Source organism: Gorilla gorilla, chromosome 6 (genome assembly GCF_029281585.2).
Source record: "Gorilla gorilla gorilla isolate KB3781 chromosome 6, NHGRI_mGorGor1-v2.1_pri, whole genome shotgun sequence".
Lineage (NCBI taxonomy): Eukaryota > Metazoa > Chordata > Mammalia > Primates > Hominidae > Gorilla > Gorilla gorilla.
The window spans coordinates 143,481,136-143,502,321 of record NC_073230.2 but is presented as its reverse complement, the minus strand read 5'-3'; the positions used below and the strand labels follow the sequence as shown (position 1 = coordinate 143,502,321).

Here is a 21,186-nt window from a genome sequence, read left to right as displayed (position 1 = left end):
TGCTTACTGCTGGGAAGTGGACCTTCCTAGTAACGGCGACGACAATGATACTGTTGCCAGAGCTATTGGTGGAAGTGGTACAATACAATAGGTGCAGTAAAAAGCCCTTTACATACACTGTCTCATTTAATCCTCAAAGCCAGGGGTCCCCAATCCCCGGGGCCACAGACCGGTACCAGTCCATGGCCTGTTAGGAACGGGGCCGCACAGCAGAAGGCGTGCGATGGGCGAGCGAGCAGAGCTTCATCTGTTTTTACAGCCACTCCCCTCTCGCATTACCGCCTGAGCTCCGCTTCCTGTCGGGTCAGCAGCGGCATTAGCGTCTCATAGGAGCATGAACCCTACTGTGAACTGCGCATGCGAGGGATCAAGGCTGCGCGCTCCTTATGAGAATCTAATGCCTGATGACCTATCACTGTCTCCCATCACTCCCAGATGGGACCGTCTAGTTGCAGGAAAACAAGTTCAGGGCTCCCACTGATTCTACATTATGGTGAGTTGTATAATTATCTCATTATGTATTAAAATGTAATAATAATATCCCGAAACCACCTCCCCACCCCCAGGTCTGTGGAAAAATTGTTTTCCACAAAACCAGTTCCCGGTGCCAAAAAGGTTGGGGACTGCTGCTCAAAGCAATTTTGTAAGGGATGTATTATTATCCCCACTAAACAGAAGACAAACTAAGACACAGCAGTTAAATGACTTGTGCAAAATACGTGCTGATAAACGCAGCAGGGCGGGGGTTCACGCCTAGGTGTGTCAGGCTTCAAAGTCCGCGGTCTGGGCCACTGTGAACATTCCCGTTTCTGACGGGCTGTATTCTGGGTGGGGTATCCTCTGTCAACAGAGACATCTGTCAGACCATTCCTGCCCTTTTACTTCCATCAGTCCACATCCTGGCATCTTCCGTGTCATTTTTCCTCTTCACTTCTTGTGCTCCTCGGCAGATCTATGACCATCCCAGCCTCTTTCTTTTCTTCCTGATCTTTGGGCAATTTGCCTCCGTCCTGCTTGCTTCAAACATTCACTCTTGTGCAGCAGTTCTTTTCTTATTTATTTATTTTTTGAGATAGAGTCTCACTCTGTCGCCCAGCCTGGAGTGCAGTGGCGCTATATCGGCTCACTGCCACCTCCGCTTCCCAGGTTCAAGCGATTCTCTTGCCTCAGCCTTCTGAGTAGCTGGGATTATAGGCACCTGCCACCACGCCCGGCTAATTTTTGTATTTTTAGTAGAGATGGGGTTTCGCCATGTTGGCCAGGCTGGTCTTGAACTCCTGACCTCAAGCCATCTGCCCGCCTTGGCCTCCCAAAGTGCTGGGATTACAGGTGTGAGCCACCGTGCATGGCCCATGCAGCAGTTCTTAAACTGGCACCCACAAGAGGTCTGGATTGAATCCGAGAGGTCTGTGAACATGGACATGGACAATATTACATTCTATTGTGAATATAGAGAACAGAAGTGGGGCCTGTAACTTTGTCACAAATAGAAAGTCACAGCTTTTGCTATATCCCATTACTGTTACTAGGAATATCTCACGATGTCATCTATGTGCATCACTACTTTGAAATTACCAGAGTTATTAAACCTGTCACTAGACCTGTTATTTAGTCATTAATAAAAAGCCTATATATTATCATATTACAAATTTGGTTTTTAAAAATATTGTGATAGCAGTCTTTCAAAACTAAAGAATTCCTTGGTAATCTTGTGCGTTTAATTTTATGTACTTAAAGACATTTTTCTTAGAAGGGCTCCAAAAGCTTCCGCAGCTTGCCAAGGGGATCCTGGCATGAAAAATGATTAAAAGAAAACACACTATCCTTGATTTTATGCCAGCTTTGCACCTCCTGACCTAGCCCATATAATGTAACAGTGACCCCCTGTAAGAGGGTTGCACTTCTCCAAATAGGAGGACCACAGGATTTCTCTTCCAAACAGGGACATTTGAGTATAGATATAGTGATACTAGCATAACAAGAGTAAACTGGAACATATGGCCACCCCACTCAAATATCAGGTATTCTGGAAACTGAAGAATTAGATAAGAAAATGCCAACGTAATTTACAAGAATCAACATAGAAACACCCTATCTGTAAATATGCTACTGATAAAACTAGATTATCTCCTAAAATCCAACCAGAAAAAAATAACTAATATGAAATATATCAGCTTCAAATGAAATAATTATAGCGTATAATAAAATAACGAATACTAGTGTATCACTTGCTATGGACAGACATTGTCTCACAACAGCCCTCTGAGGTTGGTTCTATTATTGTCCTCACTTTAAAAATGAGGAAAACGTGTCCCAATCACACAGCTAGAAAGAGGCTGAGCTGGTAGCAAATCCAAGCACACTGGCTGCTAACTGTGTGCTCTGACCCACTGTCTCTTGTGTGTCTTTGTTAGGAATTTTCATAATCTGAATGGAATCCGGGAAAATCACAGCTGAAATACAAAACATCAGCCCTTATCTCCAGCACTGTACATGGCAGAAACTGCTTTTATTCTAGATGTCTAGATCCAGTTATTTGAAATAAATTCTCCAGAATGGGGGGAGAAATCTGGAAAGTTTCCATAGAACAGTCAAAATATCCCTTTATAACTCTTGAGTTGTAAGTGATGCTATCTCCAGATATTAGCCTTTTTCTTTTAGCTGCAACCCCTAGCTCCCACGTCAGAGGCAGCATGGGCCAGTGATTAAGAATCGGGTTTGCAGTTCCAATTCCAGGCACCTATTTAAGCTGGATGACCTTGACTAAGTCACACAGCTTTTTGCACTGCAGTTTTCACATCTGTAAAATGGAAATAATGGTAATGGAATGCAAAATGCAAAATGGAAATAACGGTGGTAAGGAGTAAATGAGCTGGGCAAATACACAATAATCAGGAACAATTATTACTATCCTTTTACTCATCTCTATTCTGACAGTTTTGTCTCCAAACTCATCTCTCTTGTCTTATTCTGAGTTCTTCCATGCGTTCTGGCATTTTCAACTTGACTTCTTCTTCAATATTTTTCATCATTTGGCAGCTATCTTTGGGTAATAATTATAACATTTGCTTATACAGCATTTGCCCCAGAACTCGTTTTGCTGAGGCAGCATAAACTGACAACTGGAAGTGAGAATGGGGACATGTGATCTCGTGATTATCACACATTCTCAATTTACCCACTCCATAATAGCATTTGCACCAGAGCTCTTCATTTGCATTTTGCTGAGCCAATGTGAATTTTTAGAAGTTCCGAGTGTCCAGAGAATGCTTCAGTTAGAATTGAGTTGACAAAAAATAGGATAGATCATTTATCACCTCTGTAGAAACAAGATGAATTTCTGTTTACAACTGAAATAAGAAATTACAAAAGATTGTTGGGCCTGACCACATGAAAAATTAAAATAGTGCAAAAGAAAAATAATTCAATACAAAAAGGGAAGCTACAGCCTGGGAGATGTTTACATCAATATAAAAAGGGGTTAATAAATATGCTTTATAAGACCCATCTTTTAAGAACATCTTTGTTGCATCTCCGCTAAGAAGGAGGGTATCACAACCCAATACAAACTTACATTGAAATAAAAGTTTCATACAAAAAGAACTTAGTATACTCTGTCATTGGGAATGTAAATTAGTACAACCCCTATGGAAAACAGTACAGAGATTTCGCAACTAAAAATAGAGTAACGTTCAATCTAGCAATCCCACGACTGGGTATAAGGAAAAGAAATCATTACATCAAAAAGATACCTACACCGTATGTTTATTGCAGCACTATTCACAATAGCAACGATATGAAATCAACCTAAGTGCCTATCAATGGATGATTGGATAAAGAAAATGTGGCACGTATAGACAAGGGAATACTATTTAGACATAAAAAAAGAATGAAATAATGTCTTTGCAGTAACATAGATGGAACTAGAGGTCATTGTCTTAAGTAAAATAACTCAGAAACAGTCAAATACCACATGCCCTCACTTATAAGTGCAAGCTAAGTAATGTGTACATGTGGACACAGAATGGAGTGATAGACATTGGAAACTGGGAAGGATGGCAGGGTGGGAGGATGGGAGGGGGTAAGGGATAATAAGTTACTTAATGGGTACAATATACACTACTCAGGTGATAGCTACATGAAAAGCCTAGACTTCACCACTATACCATATATCCATTTTAAAAAGATGAACTTTTACCCCTGAAATATATACAAATTTTTTTAAAACACAAAAAATCTTACTATATGCAGAATGCTCTGATATTTCCATTTTATTCTATTCTGTTTTTTTCTTTAATACCAGTCATGAGCCACAATATATTTTATAGTCCACTAATGAAATTATGACATACTTTAAATAAACAGTGTCAAGAGCTCTTATAAATACATTATTGGATAAAGAATATATATAGATGCTTCAGATAGGAGTAAAAACAATTTCTGAAATATGAAAAAACCTCTACTTCAGTACTCACTCAAGATACACAAATGAATAACAATGATAAAAATACAATTTCCATTGACTAAACTAGCAAAAAATTAAAAGTGATGGTGATGTCTGATGCTGATGCAAAGACAGTAAAGGGTTTTCTTTACTACAGTTTTTTACTTGTGCCCTCTTTAATTCAAAACACATTTGAGGTGGTTTTATGTACCAACATAGCCAAACAACTAATGGCAGAATCAATGCAATTTTGTTTGAGAAGTAATTTGGTGGTACGTTTGAGAAGCCACAAAAACGTTCATACCCAAAAGTAATTCTACTTCTGGGAATGTGTCCCACTGAAGCAATTCAAAGAAAGAGAAAAATCTCTATGCATAACTTTTTATATCATTACTTAAATAGTGAAAAACGAGAAACAGTCTAAATAGCCAAGAATAGCACAATATTTAAATAAGCTATACTACATCAACCCAAATATTTTGTAGCCAGTAAAATAATTATGATGACTATAAAGCAACATGAGAAAATCCTCATGCTAACAAATGCAAAAGTTATAAAACAAAACTCTCCATGTATTTCAGTGACTATAGCTGCATAAAGATTATCCAAAAACTTAGTGGGATGAAACAACCATTTTTTATGGATCAGAAATTCAGACGGCTTACAGCAGTATGGCTTATCTGGGCCCACAATGTCAGGGGCTGGATTCACATGAGGCTCATTCATTTACGTGTCTGGCAGTTGATGTTGGTCATCTGGTGAGGCCTTAGCTGGCTCTGTTGGCCAGGACACCTCTGTTTGGCTTGGGCTTCCTCAGAACATGGTGGCTGGGTTCCAAGGACAAAAGACCCCAGCGAGAAAGCCAGGTAGAAGTCAGTTAATCATATATGACCTAGTCTTAGAAATTTTGCAGTGTCATTTCCATTTCCATTCATTGAGTCACAAAATCTTGTCAGTTTCAAAGGGAAAGAAAAGAGATGCCACCTTATGATGGGAGAGCAACAAGTTTCTGGAAAAGCATACAGGACTGGAAATACTGCTATGGCCAGTTTTAGAAAATATAATCTGCCACAATTTTTGATTGGGTTACAACCACATAAAAATAATGAAAGTATTAGGATTAGAACTGGGAAGAAACATGGAAAAATAAATGATTGATTTTAAAAAATTTTCCGTTATTTTGATTATGTTCTTTGGCCAATAAGTACATAATTATTAATACAATTATATCGACAAAAAATTAAGCTGACAATACTTCAGAAATTATCCCTGGGGGTAACCCCAGCTTTTTGCTTTTACTCCTTTTTTTATAGAATCCTGCTGTTCTCACTGTTTTGTTTTTTTGTTTTTTGGGTGTTTTTGTTTTTGTTTTTGTTTTTTTTGAGACAGGATCTCATTCCATCACTCAGGCTGGAGTGCAGTCGTGTGATCTTGGGTCACTTCGGTCTCAACCTCCCAGGCTCAAGCAGTAATCCTCCCACCTCAGCCTCCCAAGTGGCTGGGACTACAGGTGTGTGCCACCACACCTGGCTATTTTTGCTTGTTTTTTGTAGAGACGGGGTCTCACTATGTTGCCCAAGCTGGTCTCGAACTCCTGGGCTCAAGCAATCCTCCTGCTTCGACATCCCAAAGTGTTGGGATTACAGGCATGAGCCATCACACTCGGCCTGTTCTCACCCTTAATTCACTGCATCAGCAACATCCCTCCCATTATCGCGAGATGGGCCTGCAGCCGAGGCCCCAGCGCACTGTGGGCATGAGCCTCATCCATATACACCGCCCTCCCCAGGCCTTCATAGCACAGCCTCCCCTCCACAGGGGCAGCCTCATTTGCAGACAACCTCATCTTTCAGTTACTGAAGAATAAAGGGGAAAGGGCACATCTCTGGTCTCACCTATTAATAAACCCTCATCTCCACCTGAGAATTCCTGAGTTCTCACTTGCGGTTGGGTTACAACCACATAAAAATAATAAAGGTATCAGTATTAGAACTGGGAAGAAACACGGAAAAATAAATGATTGATTTTTTAAATTTTTCTGTTATTTTGATTATGTTCTTTGGCTAGTAAGTACATAATTATTAAAATTATATTGACAAATATAATTTCCTTCTTGGAGAGAGAGGTCCTTTTCTGCACAAGGCCAGTCCTACCACCTGTCCTCTTAATCATCCCTCTTCAACTTCTTCCCAAGCTGCCCCACTCAACCATCACACTCAAAAGCCTCCTCTTTTTCCTAGCATCTTTCATCTTTGCTCATTGGCTGGATCTTTTCTCTCTACCTACAGACATATCCAGGTCCTCCATAATCCTGATCATGGAACCCACTCAAAGTGTCATCTGATTTATTATTCTTCACCTACTCCAGTAACAAACTCATCAAAGGAAACACTCATTCTAGCTGTTTCCATTTCATCTCCCACTCACGCCTCAACACCAGTGGTTTACCTGACAGATTTCCTTCCAACCACTATGGTCATCTGGCTTCTTAAATGTCATTTTGATATCCTACTTGTCAAATTGAATGGCCCTTTTTTCATCTTCATCCTCCCTTCCTCTTGCAACTTTAGATTGTGTTGTTCACCATTGTCTTCCTAAACTTCTCTTTCCAAGCTTCCCAGGACCATCTCCCCAGCTCTCCCCTCACCTCCGAGCCCCCTTTCTGCATTTCGCTCTTCCCATCACTGGCTCCTGCAGCCCAGTGTTCTCATAATACTCACATTCTTTAGCTAAGTTCAATGACTCTTATGCTTCTATTACCACTGAATGACTCCTTCACGAAACTGGAAATGTAACGCATACTACATCTTGGATGTGCAAGATTATAAGTGCAACTGTTAAATAAGGCCTATCGCTAGTAAAGTTTAATCAGGCTGGATAATTATAAAAGCCCTGGAAGGTGCCTCAGTCTCTCTTGAATCACAGCACACAGGCTTGCAGCTGGCATGGCCTAGCTCTGCAAGAAGAGGCCCCTGGCCTTGCGGGTACTGGTCTAGTCTTCTGGGAGGGTCCCTTGCTCTCCAGGGTGATATTCTTGGCTGACTCCTTCCCTGTGCGCTTTATGGCCTCTGATCTTGAACCCCCAGCTGTCTAGCTTGGTCCTGGGGAGGTCCTTGGATGATGGAGCCACATCTTAACTGTCCCTGGCAGCACAATTCTTACCCCCAGACCCCACCCCATACCCCCTAACTTCACCTTCTTTTTCCCTTGGAGGGAGCAGTGTTTCTTCTAACGCCATAGCTACCTTTGTTTACATTTTCACTACCAGAGCCTTAAGACAGGGTGGGGAGCCTTCCTGTTGATGAGCTAATCGAGGAAGAGGGAACTGAAGGAATTCAGTGACTCCTCTCTCAGGATAATATCCTGGCTTGAAGACCATTGTCCTGCCACATAATCATATTTTGAATGTCAAAAGTTGAATATCAACCTGGCCTTTTTCTAGGCAATCCTTCTCTAACAGGTTCTAATCTCTTCCCAGACACATGGCTGCCTAGGGCAGACTTTGTGTAAAGGTCACAGACTCACAAAGACAAAAGTGACAAATCGCATGCAATTTCAAATTATTTCTCCAGTTACAATCTTGAATCTCTATCCACCCTAACCCAGTGGTTTTTCCAAGCTCTAGCTTTTAATAGCCAACTGCCCATGAGACATCTGCAACTCTAAAGCCAAACTCACTGTCTTCCTGCTCTTCTTCCAGTCTAAAACCTGCTTTTCTTCCAATGTCCCCAACATCCAAGTTTAAGACCAGGTGTTTTTCAAATCCCAGGGCTCCAGCCTTTTATTCACAGAGATTCTGAATGGGGCTTAGGAATCTGCATCTTTAACAAGTAGGCCAGGTTGTTCTGAGTCTGACGGAAGTGGCATGGGAACCACGTTTGGAAAATGCACTCCAAGCCCTGCAAGGCAGGAACCAGATCTGGAGGAGAGAGCGAACCCCACTTGTGAACTCCCCTGTCCCGCCCATCATCTTGCTTCATGATGTCACCATTTGCCCATTTGCCTAGTTGAGAAGCCTGGGAGTCCTTCTCTCTGACTGCCCTGCCCTTGACCATCGACTGACCTGTCTTCCAAGTGCTCTTGCATCTGTCCTCCCCTGGATTCTGCCTCCCATCACCTGATCCAGACCTGCGTCAGTTTTCACTGGAAGGCTACGCTGTCCTATTGATGGCTGTCACAGCCAGGGCAGCCCTGATCTAATCTGCCCACTGCATCAGCTCCTTTAATCACTTCCACGTCAAGGCTCACAGTGGCTGCCATGTTCTTCAGCCCAAATCCTTCACAGCTGAGGCCAAGCCTCCAGCTGAGCCTCACCACCTGCCCTCTTCCCTCACAGAGTCAAACTGTGGACTTGCCATTCCTCCACCATGCCAGGGCCTCTACATCCCCTGTGCCTTGGCTCAGGCTGTGTCCCCCACTTGAGCAACCCAAGCCTGGCACTCCACAAGTACTTCCTCAATGGGGCTCTGGTGAGTAGAGTTTGGGGGACATACACGATGGCACTACTTTCCCTCTCCTCCCACCAGCCCCATGCCACACTCTGAGGTTCACCTGCTCAGCGGGGCCGGGTCCCTAGAAGCCACAGAAGAGCCTAGACTGGCCTCCAAGGTGCCCTATGCCAGGTGGCCAGCTCTGTGTCCTTCCAGCCCTGACACCCTGGGTGATCTTGAGCAAAGATACTTCACCTCGTGGGCCTCAGTGTCTTCATCTGAGAATGGAATGTGGATGGAGGGATGAGTTGGAACAGGCAATGCATATGATTTCCACCAGCTCCATTCCCCTGTAATTTTCAGAGTAATTTGCTATTGTTGTTGTTGTTGTTTTTTGTGAGATGGAGTCTCACTCTGTCACCCAGCTGGAGTGCAGTGGTACAATCTCGGCTCGCTGCAATCTCCACCTCCCGGGTTCAAGTGATTCTCCTTCCTCAGTCTCCTGAGTAGCTGGAATTACAGGTGCCCACCACCACACCCAGCTAATTTTTGTATTTTTAGTAGAGACACGGTTTCACCATGTTGGCCAGGCTGGTCTTGAACTCCTGACCTCGTGATCTGCCTGTCTCAGCCTCCCAAAGTGCTGGGATTACAGGCAAGAGCCACTGCACCCAGCCTTCTCAGAGTAATTTGGATAGCAGCACCAAAAAAGGCTGTGTTTAAGCCCTCAGGGAGGTGGCCATTCAGACCTCCATCTCCAATGCCCCACCCTTAGACTTGATTTCATGGAAGGTCTGGGGCTGGATTTCATCCGCATCCCAGGAGGGGCAAGAGGACCACGGAGGAAGGGTCTCTGGGGGTGGGGACGCTACTCAGATCTGAGATAAGAGAAAGGGTCCCACCAATTCTTCCCCCCAACTTCGGTCTCTGCTGTCATCACCATGGAAATGTACACTCTGGTGGAATGGATTTTTTTTTTCCTAAGACCTTTGTACTTAGATTCCAACCCTGCCCCAGGGTTTCTAAGGAAAAGTTCCTTTTGGAAAATTCCCACCCAGCCCCAGCTGACTAAAAGGGAGGAAGGATTTTTCCACAGGGTGCTCTGGGTTGGTGTGGGATTTAGAGCCCCCGGCGGCCACTTGTCTGAAGGAACAAGGAGCTGGGCTAGACAGAAAGGGAGTCCCAGGCAGGCTGGAGCTGAAGTCAGCTGGGAGGGCTGGAGCTGAGGTCACCCGGGAGGGCTGGAGCTGAGGTCAGCCGGGTGGTGCTTCCCCTCGGACCCCACTGCCCCTCCTCGGCATGGATACGGGTGGAGTTTTCACTCTCTGACTTGCTCTTCTAGAACTCAACACTTCGGTTTCATCTGAATCCTAATTATCCAATATATTAAATCCAGTGATAAGATAAACATTTTTCCACCTCTTTCTATCCCTAAGCCTCTGGTGACTTCTTTTTTTCCCTTTTGATAAGTATTTAAATGTTTTTAAAAATTAAAATATAATTCACCCAATTCACTAAATATGAAATTCATCATTTTAAAGTGCACAATTCAGTGATATTTAGTGTAGTCACTATTTCCTGTGACTTCCTGTCCTGGTGGCATTTCCCATGAGACAGAGAGAAAGGGGGCTGGGGCTGGAAGTTTCCCTGACATGTTCCCTGGGTATGCCAAGGCTTCGGTCCTAAAGGTCTGTTCCAGCTCATTGGCACCACCACACCCCTCTCTGGAATTTCTGGGAAAATCCTGTCCATGAAACTGGAAACCAACCATTCATGGGGCAGCTGGGTTCTTAAGTAAAGTTTTCCATGTGACGGAGCCTCTCTCATCAGTGGCACCAGGCTCAAAGTTTCCCTCATAGGCCTGTGGGGGGTTAGAGACCCCTGACCCCACACTGAAGCCAAACCCTCAGGGTGATCAAACCAGGTGAGCTCCAGGTCAGGGCCCCAGAGGAGAGAGAAGAGTCCTGGGATGCTGCTAGAGCCATCACATCCTTTAGCTCAATTCCCTCCTCCTGAAGATGAGGGAATAGAGACCCAGAGACTCCAAAGATGCCCACTCCGGTGACGGCAGAACCAAGACCAGCACCCCGCCCTTCAAATCCTGGGCATGCATTCTCTACCAGGTGACTCAGTCAACAGCAGCCAGTGATTAGACACCCTCTACCCTTCCTTGGGCCAGATGGGGGGCACCTGGACATCGACACACAGCCCAGAGAGGGTGTATTGAGGCAGCCCTGCCCAGTGGAGCCTAACATAACCGGGAGAAGGAAGAGAGCTCCAGAGAGAAACCCCTCAGTGAGGCTGGCTGCCTGGCTGGCAGCTGCCCAGATAGTCCTGTGTGTATCCCAGTCTCATATGAAGGATTCTCTTTCCCTTCACATTTCTATCTTTTTATTTACTTATTTATTTTTGAGATGAAGTCTTACTCTGTCACCCAGGCTGGAGTGCAGTGGCACAATCTAGGCTCACTGCAACCTCTGCCTCCCGGGTTCAAGCGATTCTGCTCCCTCACCCTCCTGTGTAGCTGGGATTACAGGTGCAAGCCACCATGCCCGACTATTTTTTGTATTTTTTTGTAGAGACAGGGTTTCACTATGTTGGCCAGGCTGGTCTTAAACTCCTGACCTCAGGTGATCCACCCGCCTCGACCTCTCAAAGTGCTGGAATTACAGGTGTGAGCCACCACGCCCGGCCCAACATTTCTATCTCTTTTAAACACGACTTTTCTTCCTCCTGTCCATTGCCTCCACTCTCTTTTTTACAAAGTGGGTAGATGAGACTTCATGCACCTCACTTACTGGCTTCCCACTTAGAACTCACCTAAGGCACCTGTTAAAAGTACAAACTCCCAGTCACCAGCCCCAGAGATTCTGATTAGGGCTGAGGTTGGCCCAGGAATCTGCACCTTTGACAAGCTCTCCAGCTGGTTCTGATGCAGGCAGTATAAGAATGGCATTTTCAAAACATTTCCTTGTGTCACCGACTAAATAATTCCATATTTATTGTTTTCCCTCTAGAGAGGATTCATAGCTGCTGCTCCATCCTCATTCTCTGGCTTGCCACCCTTCCTAGCACAGCTGTTTGATGTTTCCTTCTGGTTTAGCCGGCCCCATTAACCCTACGCTCTAATGATCCTACATCAGGTTGAGGCTCCATAACTCTAAGGATAATAATGTTAACGAAAAACCAGCAGCCAAGCTCTCACTCACAGACACACCACTTGGGGGAGTCATTGCTCCACTTTTCTTCTCTGGTCCCGTTGACTGGAGTTCTGTAGCTCCTACTTTTGTGTTGATGGTTTCGGGGGAATTTTGTTTTGATCTGCTTTTCATCCTCTGTTAGAATCTTCAGTTCAGATAGACAGTGACACAATGGGCAGCAGGTAGCCTGGGAAAGGGGGTGGGTTTCTTTCACCCTCACCACAGGCCTGAGGAACGTGAGACCCAGCGCGATCTCTCCATATCCCACATTCTTTTGGCTACAATTGCATCTCTGTACATTCACTGATCAAACACCAATAACAAAGCAGATTTGTGAGCGATTCTATCTTGGACAACTCAAGGGCACTTAGGCCTCTTCCTACAGTCAGGAAGGAAAATACTCAGCCCCGATTGCTAAGCCATGGACAGAGTGGTTCACTTCTACAGCCAAGGGCAGGGCAGATTAAAAAATAAATGAGAAGAAGGAAAATGAAGTACTTTCTAATGAATGGACAAACATAGTCCCATTCACAGTTGAAATCAATGGGGCAAAACTAGATGACATTTGAGCAAGCCAGATTGAAGGTCCCAGAAGCCCTCATCTCCTTCAGTTTCCTGAGGACACCTCCCACCCCCTCACAGCTGCAGATCTCTGCAGTTGTTCCAGAAGCCACTGGAGGGTGTGGCTGAAGCCACGTGGGATGTACAATGTAGATGATGCCCTCCCTGTCTTCGTCCTCTCTGTGTTTAATGAGGGTGTGGGCAGGATGGGGTTCCAGGTTGGTTAAGGTGAAAATAGAACTTAAAGGGCTAAATTTTGGAATTACATCAAGTCATTTGGGAACAATTAAAAGCAGGTAGGACATGGCAAGGCAGGAAGAAGCCATGTCTCAGTAAAACAATGGGAAGTGAGATGGAAAATTGTTGAATGAGAGGCCGACTCTGGCAGGGGCGGAGAAAGCCCAGATACTGGTCATCTATTTGGGTGGGCATCTATTTTCTTATTTCAGTGCCCATAGGGGTCTTTTGCCTTACTGTTCTTCCACAAGCCTCCCATACACTCAACTCAACTGGCCATTGGACCCTGCTATGGGCAGCATCTGAGACCACTGAGATCACTTCCTTTCCTGAGATCCACCCACTTTATTTGCATCTCTTTCCTCTGCTTTATGATAACCCTACTCTCAGGACACCAGATCTGCCTAAACAAGACAAAAGGGGAAAAATCCAACTAACCAACAACCCATAGGGGTGACGTGTGGCTAAGCGACTAGTTTATCTGATTTGCTTGATGCTCAACTGTGGATGTCAAAGTCATTTAACTGCAGTTCGAAAGGGGTTGTGCTGTGTGGCCTCTCCATGGCCACTCATGAGCCAGGTGTTTGCCTCCACTGTTAGCTGTTGCCCCAGTCTAGATGTGCTGGCTTCCTGTGGCCCCAGCCCCTGTGTGTGGACATGAGGTTCACATCCCTTCATTTACACACCCACTTAGCAAATATTTACTCCATGCCTGCTCTGTGCTCAGCCACCCTCTAGGCACTGGAAGTCACAGTTGTGGGTGTGACAAGGAGGTCTTTGCTCTCATGGAGTTGATGTTCTAGTGAAGAGAGACAAGTGATAAACAAATAAACAAATACCCTCTCCCTCTCCCTCTGCCTCTCCCTCTGCCTCTCCCTCTCTCTCTCCCTCTCCCTCTCCCTCTCCCCACGGTCTCCCTCTCCCTCTCTTTCCACGGTCTCCCTCTGATGCCGAGCCGAAGCTGGACTGTACTGCTGCCATCTCGGCTCACTGCAACCTCCCTGCCTGATTCTCCTGCCTCAGCCTGCCGAGTGCCTGCGATTGCAGGCGTGCGTCACCACGCCTGACTGGTTTTCGTATTTTTTTGGTGGAGACGGGGTTTCGCTGTGTTGGCCCGGCTGGTCTCCAGCTCCTAACCGCGAGTGATCCGCCAGCCTCGGCCTCCCGAGGTGCCGGGATTGCAGACGGAGTCTCGCTCACTCAGTGCTCAATGGTGCCCAGGCTGGAGTGCAGTGGCGTGATCTCGGCTCGCTACAACCTCCACCTCCCAGCCACCTGCCTTGGCCTCCCAAAGTGCCGAGATTGCAGCCTCTGCCCGGCCGCCACCCCGTCTGCGAAGTAAGGAGCGTCTCTGCCTGGCCGCCCATCATCTGGGATGTGAGGAGCCCCTCTGCCTGGCTGCCCAGTCTGGAAAGTGAGGAGCGTCTCTACCCGGCCGCCATCCCATCTAGGAAGTGAGGAGCGCCTCTTCCCGGCCGCCATCCCATCTAGGAAGTGAGGAGCGTCTCTGCCCGGCCGCCCATCGTCTGAGATGTGGGGAGCGCCTCTGCCCCGCCGCCCCGTCTGGGATGTGAGGAGCGCCTCTGCCCGGCCACGACCCCGTCTGGGAGGTGAGGAGCGTCTCTGCCCGGCCGCCCCGTCTGAGAAGTGAGGAGACCCTCCGCCCGGCAGCCGCCCCGTCTGAGAAGTGAGAAGCCCCTCTGCCCAGCAGCCGCCCCGTCTGGGAAGTGAGGAGCGTCTCCACCCGGCAGCCACCCCGTCTGGGAAGTGAGGAGGGTCTCCGCCCAGCAGCCGCCCTGTCCGGGAGGGAGGTGGGGGTCAGCCCCCGCCAGGCCAGCCGCCCCGTCCGGGAGGGAGGTGGGGGTCAGCCCCCGCCAGGCCAGCCGCCCCGTCCGGGAGGGAGGTGGGGGGTCAGCCCCCAACCGGCCAGCCGCCCCGTCCGGGAGGTGGGGGGCGCCTCTGCCCGGCCACCCCTTCTGGGAAGTGAGGAGCCCCTCTGCCCGGCCACCACCCGGTCTGGGAGGTGTACCCAACAGCTCATTGAGAACAGGCCATGATGACAATGGCGGTTTTGTGGAATAGAAAAGGGGGAAAGGTGGGGAAAAGATTGAGAAATCGGATGGTTGCTGTGTCTGTGTAGAAAGAAGTAGACATGGGAGACTTTTCATTTTGTTCTGTACTAAGAAAAATTCTTCTGCCTTGGGATCCTGCTGATCTATGACCTTACCCCCAACCCTGTGCTCTCTGAAACATGTGTTGTGTCCACTCAGGGTTAAATGGATTAAGGGCGGTGCAAGATGTGCTTTGTTAAACGGATGCTTGAAGGCAGCATGCTCGTTAAGAGTCATCACCACTCCCTAATCTCAAGTACCCAGGGACACAAACACTGCGGAAGGCCGCAGGGTCCTCTGCCTAGGAAAACCAGAGACCTTTGTTCACTTGTTTATCTGCTGACCTTCCCTCCACTATTGTCCTATGACCCTGCCAAATCCCCCTCTGCGAGAAACACCCAAGAATGATCAATTAAAAAAAAGAAAAGAAAAAAAAACAAATAAACAAATAAATCAGATGGCGATGAAAGTTGGGGTGGAAATAAAGAAATGCAAAGTGACCCAGTGTATCCGGGGGCTTAGTTTAGAGTGGGAGGGATCTTCAAGAACCATGCAAGTCTTCCCTAATTGCATCCTTTTCCAGATCAACTGCATGGGGTCCTACAGGAGAAGACCAAGAGACAGAGACAGGGACCAGGGAAAATGACCGATACCATTCCTTCTCAGGGATGCTACACACCCATGGGGCAGAGGACAAGAGGTTCCTGAAGGCATCACCCCTCTGGCCATGGCTAGTGTGCAGACAAAGCTGGAGATTTGGAGTAGCCTGTTGTCCCACTGACTCTTAGACTGCCCCAGCTAAGAAGAACCAACTCCTCCTATTACAGATGAAATAAACAAAGCTACTCAAGCTCTCTGGCATCGCCCTGACGGTCATCATGTGCTTCACATTTCCCTCCTGCCCCCCCCCCCCCCCCGATTTTCTGGAAAAGGGAGAAAGTGTGTGAAAAAAAATGGACAATAACTTCTGTTAACTTTATAGATGGCTGGTTCCTCCATATGAGGCTGTGCTTGAATCAATTTTGGAGAGAGGGTTTCTAAAGTCTCTCTAGATTCTATTAATTTTGATAGAGACAATAAAAGGCAGCAGGACCAACGCTGTGTGGTGGGAGATCTAGCAACCATTATAGTCACAATAGCCACCACTTACTGAACACCCACCATGTGACAAAGAACAAATGTGCATGAATTATGTCACATTTTTCACAAGCACCCCTTGAGTTGGGAGTTCACTCATGAGGCAACTGAGGTTCAGGGAGATGAAGTAACTCACCCTGTAGGTAGAAGGGCTGAGATCTGGACGTAGATCTTTCCTCCAAAGCTTTGTCTTTTTTTTTCTACTATAGCACACCAAAGAGAGTTCTAGAAAAAATGAGAATAAGAAATTTACCTGTAATCCTTGTTCAAGAAACTGAAGCTCTGAGGCCACATTGTTCCAGCCTTTTGCAGCTCCTGCATGTGGATACCAGCACCAGCAGCTCCCCGACCAGGGGCCCCAGCTAAGCCCTCCCAGAGGATGATCTTGGCTTTGTACATGGGGTGCCAATATCCTGTGAGTCCAACAGAGGGAAGACATAAGAATATGGTCACCCAGGTAAGTGGTGGATAGCTGAGTGACTATATTCTTGCTCACCACCACCCCCATCAGAGAGGGTGTCTTTGGTTCTAGTTGGGGGAAGCTTTGGTAGACTGTCAGTAATTCCTCCCTGTGTCCCCCATCCTGTGTCAGGTAACAGACATTTGTCTTAATGTATTCACTGTGTCATCAGAAGCCACTTCTTATCCATCCTTGTGAATACTTGATGAATGAGGAGTCAATGATTAAATGAAGGAAAGAAAAGAGACTGAAAAGGAGGTATGAGAATGGGAAAGATGAGTGGAAAGACGAGATAGATATTGCCCTAAAGACACAGTAAGCCATCAAATATCTGTTTTCTAGTCCCCTTCTGGGCCCTCTTGGATTTTGAAAAAGGGAGGAAGAAAGTGGAAAAATTGCCAATAACTTCTATTGACTTTCTAGATTCCTAGTTTCCCCACATGTGGCTATGCTTGAATCAACTTGTAAAAGTCTCTTTATAGTCTGTTGATGTTCATGCAGGCACTAAAAGGCCACGGTCGGCCTACTTAGATGTTCCACTCCACCCTGGGCTCCGGAAGATGTTCCAGGGCATTTGCCTTTACTTGACCCTATGCTGAGAAGCTACCAATATTTTTCTTTCCCCAAATTGGTTGTATTTGTACCCTTTATATATTAAATATTAGAGTATTGGCCAAGTTGAAGGAGTCTTCTTCTATGGCTGGTTTCAATAAACATGTTGGAATAAATATATATATTATATATATATATTATATATATAGTATATGTATATATATTATATATAGTATATGTATATATATTATATATAGTATATGTATATATATTATATATAGTATATGTATATGTATTATATATATAGTATATGTATATGTATTATATATATAGTATATGTATATGTATTATATATATAGTATATGTATATGTATTATATATATAGTATATGTATATGTATTATATATATAGTATATGTATATGTATTATATATATAGTATATGTATATGTATTATATATATAGTATATGTATATATATTATATATATAGTATATGTATATATATTATATATATAGTATATGTATATATATTATATATATAGTATATGTATATATATATACACACATGTATGTATATATATGTATATATTTCTTAGTAATTTAAAGTTGCAAGGGACTTTGGGATCATGAATCATTTTACAGTTGTGAAACTGAGAGCCAGCAAAATTAAATGACTTGCCCAAGAATACCAGCAAGTTAGTAGCAGAACCAGGACCCATCTTGTCTTAAAAGGCTTAAGAGGTAGTCAGTCAATTAATTAATCAAATATTTAGTGATAACCACAATCCATCCCCATCCCTCATGAAGAGCAGAGACTAAATTGCCAACTTGCTTTCGCCAGGAGGGCTATGATACAATGTAGAAAGTACTGGCATTATTGTGTTGCTCATATTAAGGCTTGTGGCAACTCTCAATTCATGAATTATAGTGACTTTAATAGACAACATAAAATAGTGAACTGAAGGATGACTTTTATCTGTAGGTCAAGCAAAGGGATATAGACCGTATGGAAATACGGCACCTCAGGGGTGCCTGGTGTAATAAGAAACAACTTTTAAAAAAAAGGAGGGGATGTGGCTCTAAAAGTTATCAACTGTCAATCAGCCTTGACCATGAAAAATTAGCCAAAGAAAGATTTGGGCCCACAGGTTTTGTACAGAGGAAATCCAGCCTCCTAACGATGGTGAAAGATGGGAATAAAAGGATCAGAACACTGAGCTGGATCTTCAGTTCATTTCAGGTATGGAGAAGGGTAAATGGTCTTTAAAGAAGGCCGACCTCAATGAAGGTGTCTTCCAAGGCCTTGTCCACTCAAGGACATGTTGCATGCCTGAAACTGAGTATACAGGAAAAGGATAGAAATGGAATAAAATGGAAACCCATAAATCACACTACCCTGCTATGCAGTTTCAAACCACTGACTTGATGAAACGTTGATCCACTTTGCCATGGATGCCCCACTTTTTAACTCCTTCTTCAGAGTCCCAGGAGGTGAGGCTCTTCTGTTTAACTGATTTGCAGAATTTTTGCTTCTGCTGTTACAATGGCTTCCATAGTTGAGTACCAAAGACACTTTACTATGGTGCCACAGAGATCATTTTGCAGATTAGGAAACAGACTGTTCTACTACCAAGGCTTTGGTTTTTTCTACTCAATCTTGCACAATCTCTCACTCTCAGCCCAGAACATTGCTGCATTTTTGTGAGCCATCAGCATCCAAAGTGAACACAGGGTCTAAATAACTGAAGATGGCATGAGGGAACACACAATCAGGTCTTTAAAAAAAGAAGAAAGTGAATAGGCAAACTGAACAGGACATCTAGGACTGAAAAGCCTCTGTGAACAACTGGACTCAATATGAAATTGACGTGAGCTCACAGAAGACCAGTTGAGTTCCAGATGTGGTTGGGTAGCTTGGGTTATGGGCCCGTATAAAGAAAATGGTCTCTTCTTGTAAAAGGAATTCAAAAAAAAGACTAAAAGTCACCCCAAAGAGTCACTGTCTTTGTCTTTTGGCCATTAGTAAGTCAGATGAGACCTCTAGAGGAGACTGTATTTTGTGGCTGATTATCAATTAATTGATCATCACTGGGTATCTTTGGGAGTGTTGCCTTCTCAGGGAGAAGCTGAAAATCATTCTGTGAAAGGTACGTCCACTGACAATCATTTAAGCTCTTTGGAGGCAAGAAATCAGGTATCTGGGAGAACTCAGAGATAACATAGGAGCGACAGGCTGAAACCATGAGCGAGATGGGCAGATGGCTTGAGAATGACCATGGGCAGAGGAGAGCAGTGGCAGGGAGAACCCACAGGCCTCTACTTGGAGTCAGCCTGTCAGCAGGATAAGCTACAAGATCACCCTCGAGGGAAACTGCAGGCCAGGTCAGGGGCACTGCAAGCTGCAGGTGTGCACAGGCAGGAGGGCAGGTGGCCTGTGATGAGGGGCCATGACTGTGTGGTGGGCTCTCCCACACCAGGAGCAACTAGACTGAAAGTTCTTTTAAGTGAGGGAGCCATCATCTGTCTGGGGAAAAGTGGTTCGGGATACAGGAGGAGCCCTGCACCACAGAATCGGTCTAGTCTCAGGCTGTCTGTTCCACAGGAGCCCCCAGCCCAGTGATGTAGGCAGCTATTCACCACCACATCATGGCACAAAGTGAGGCCTCCCAATCCACAGCCATCCCTGATTACAGACACTTCACTGGATGTCTGAACATAGCTGTGTGTGCCTGGAAAGCCTAGAAATAGAAACGCTCCTTTTTTCCCCAAGACGATCATCTCTACATCCTGACCTGGATCAACAATGATCCATTCTGGACAATCCTGGACACTCCTGCTCCTGGAGAGAAGGGATAGATAACTTTTCCACCTGCCTGCCTGTCCTGTCCACCTGGAGGTGGTCTTGTGGCATCTTGGGCCTCACATGTCCCATAGTCTCTTCTCATCCCTCCAATTTGCTCCTTCTCCAGACTTCTGTCTTGGTTGAGTGGTTCCACCATTTTCCCAAGTTGCTTGGACCCAACACTTGAGTTACAGCCAACTCCTCTCTTTCTCTCACAACCCAGATCTAATTCATCAGTAAGTCCTGGTGGCTCCACATTCGGAATGTTCCTGGGATGCCACCACTTTTTGTCATCTCTGTTACTGCTAGCCTGCCCCTTGCTACTGTCAGCTCCAGCCTGGAGGACTGAAATAACCTCCTCACTGTCTCCAGCTGTTCTTCCCGCCCATGGTCTATTCCCCAGACACCACCAGAGGGATGCTTTGAAGTCCAGATGGCATCATGTCATTTAGAATGAAACCTGAGGTCCTGAGTGTGGCCCGAGGGATGGTCAGGTTGCCCCCAGGGCTCCATTTCCTGCCACTCTTCCTCTCTCTCACTCTGCTGGAGCCACATGGTTACTATTCCTGAACACAGGAGGCTCCCTCCTGCTTCAGGTCTCGTGCAGATTTGTTCCCACAGCCTGGGGACAGATTTTATCCCAGAAGTTCCCAGGGCTTGATTCCTCCCTTTATTTAGTTCTCAGCTGAAATGTCGCCTCTTCTGAGCAGCCTTCTCTCACCACCTGATGGAAGCAGCCGTCCCTGCATGCTCTATCACTTCACTCGGCTCTATTTTTCTTCCTAACGCATTCACAACTTGACATTCTTTTATAAATTTTCACTTATTTATTGAGTGCTGTCTCTTCCACTAGAACCCCTGAAAGCAGGGATTTTTATAATCTTTTGGCCACCACTAGATTCATAAGGACGCACAGAGCCTGGTAGGCTGCAGGCTGTCCATAACTGCTTGTTGAATTAATCGATGGATGAATGAGCAGCAGAAGCTCGTTTCTCTCCATGAAATACAGCAGGTTCCAAAGAAATCGAAGCCTTTCTGAAAGGCCTAGCCATGCTTCACCCATACAGCTGCAGTGGCAGATCCATGCTCATGACCTCATTTCTCTCCTCAGAACCACCTTAAAAGTAGACCTTTCAGAGCTACCGGAGAATCCTGGTCCCTGCAGCTGATCTTCCCACCTCCACCCAGCTCTCGTCCTCCTCTTCCTCCCCAT

General features: G+C 45.5%; 1 long non-coding RNA gene across 1 annotated transcript; it reads left to right on the top strand.

Annotated features, from left to right (window-relative positions):
* Positions 1 to 379: 379 nt before the first annotated feature.
* LOC129523707 (uncharacterized) lies at positions 380 to 19,127 on the top strand. Its single transcript, XR_008667285.1, has 3 exons — positions 380 to 493; positions 15,567 to 16,577; positions 18,280 to 19,127. It is a non-coding gene; the product is annotated as an uncharacterized lncRNA (long non-coding RNA).
* The last annotated feature ends 2,059 nt before the right edge of the window (positions 19,128 to 21,186 follow it).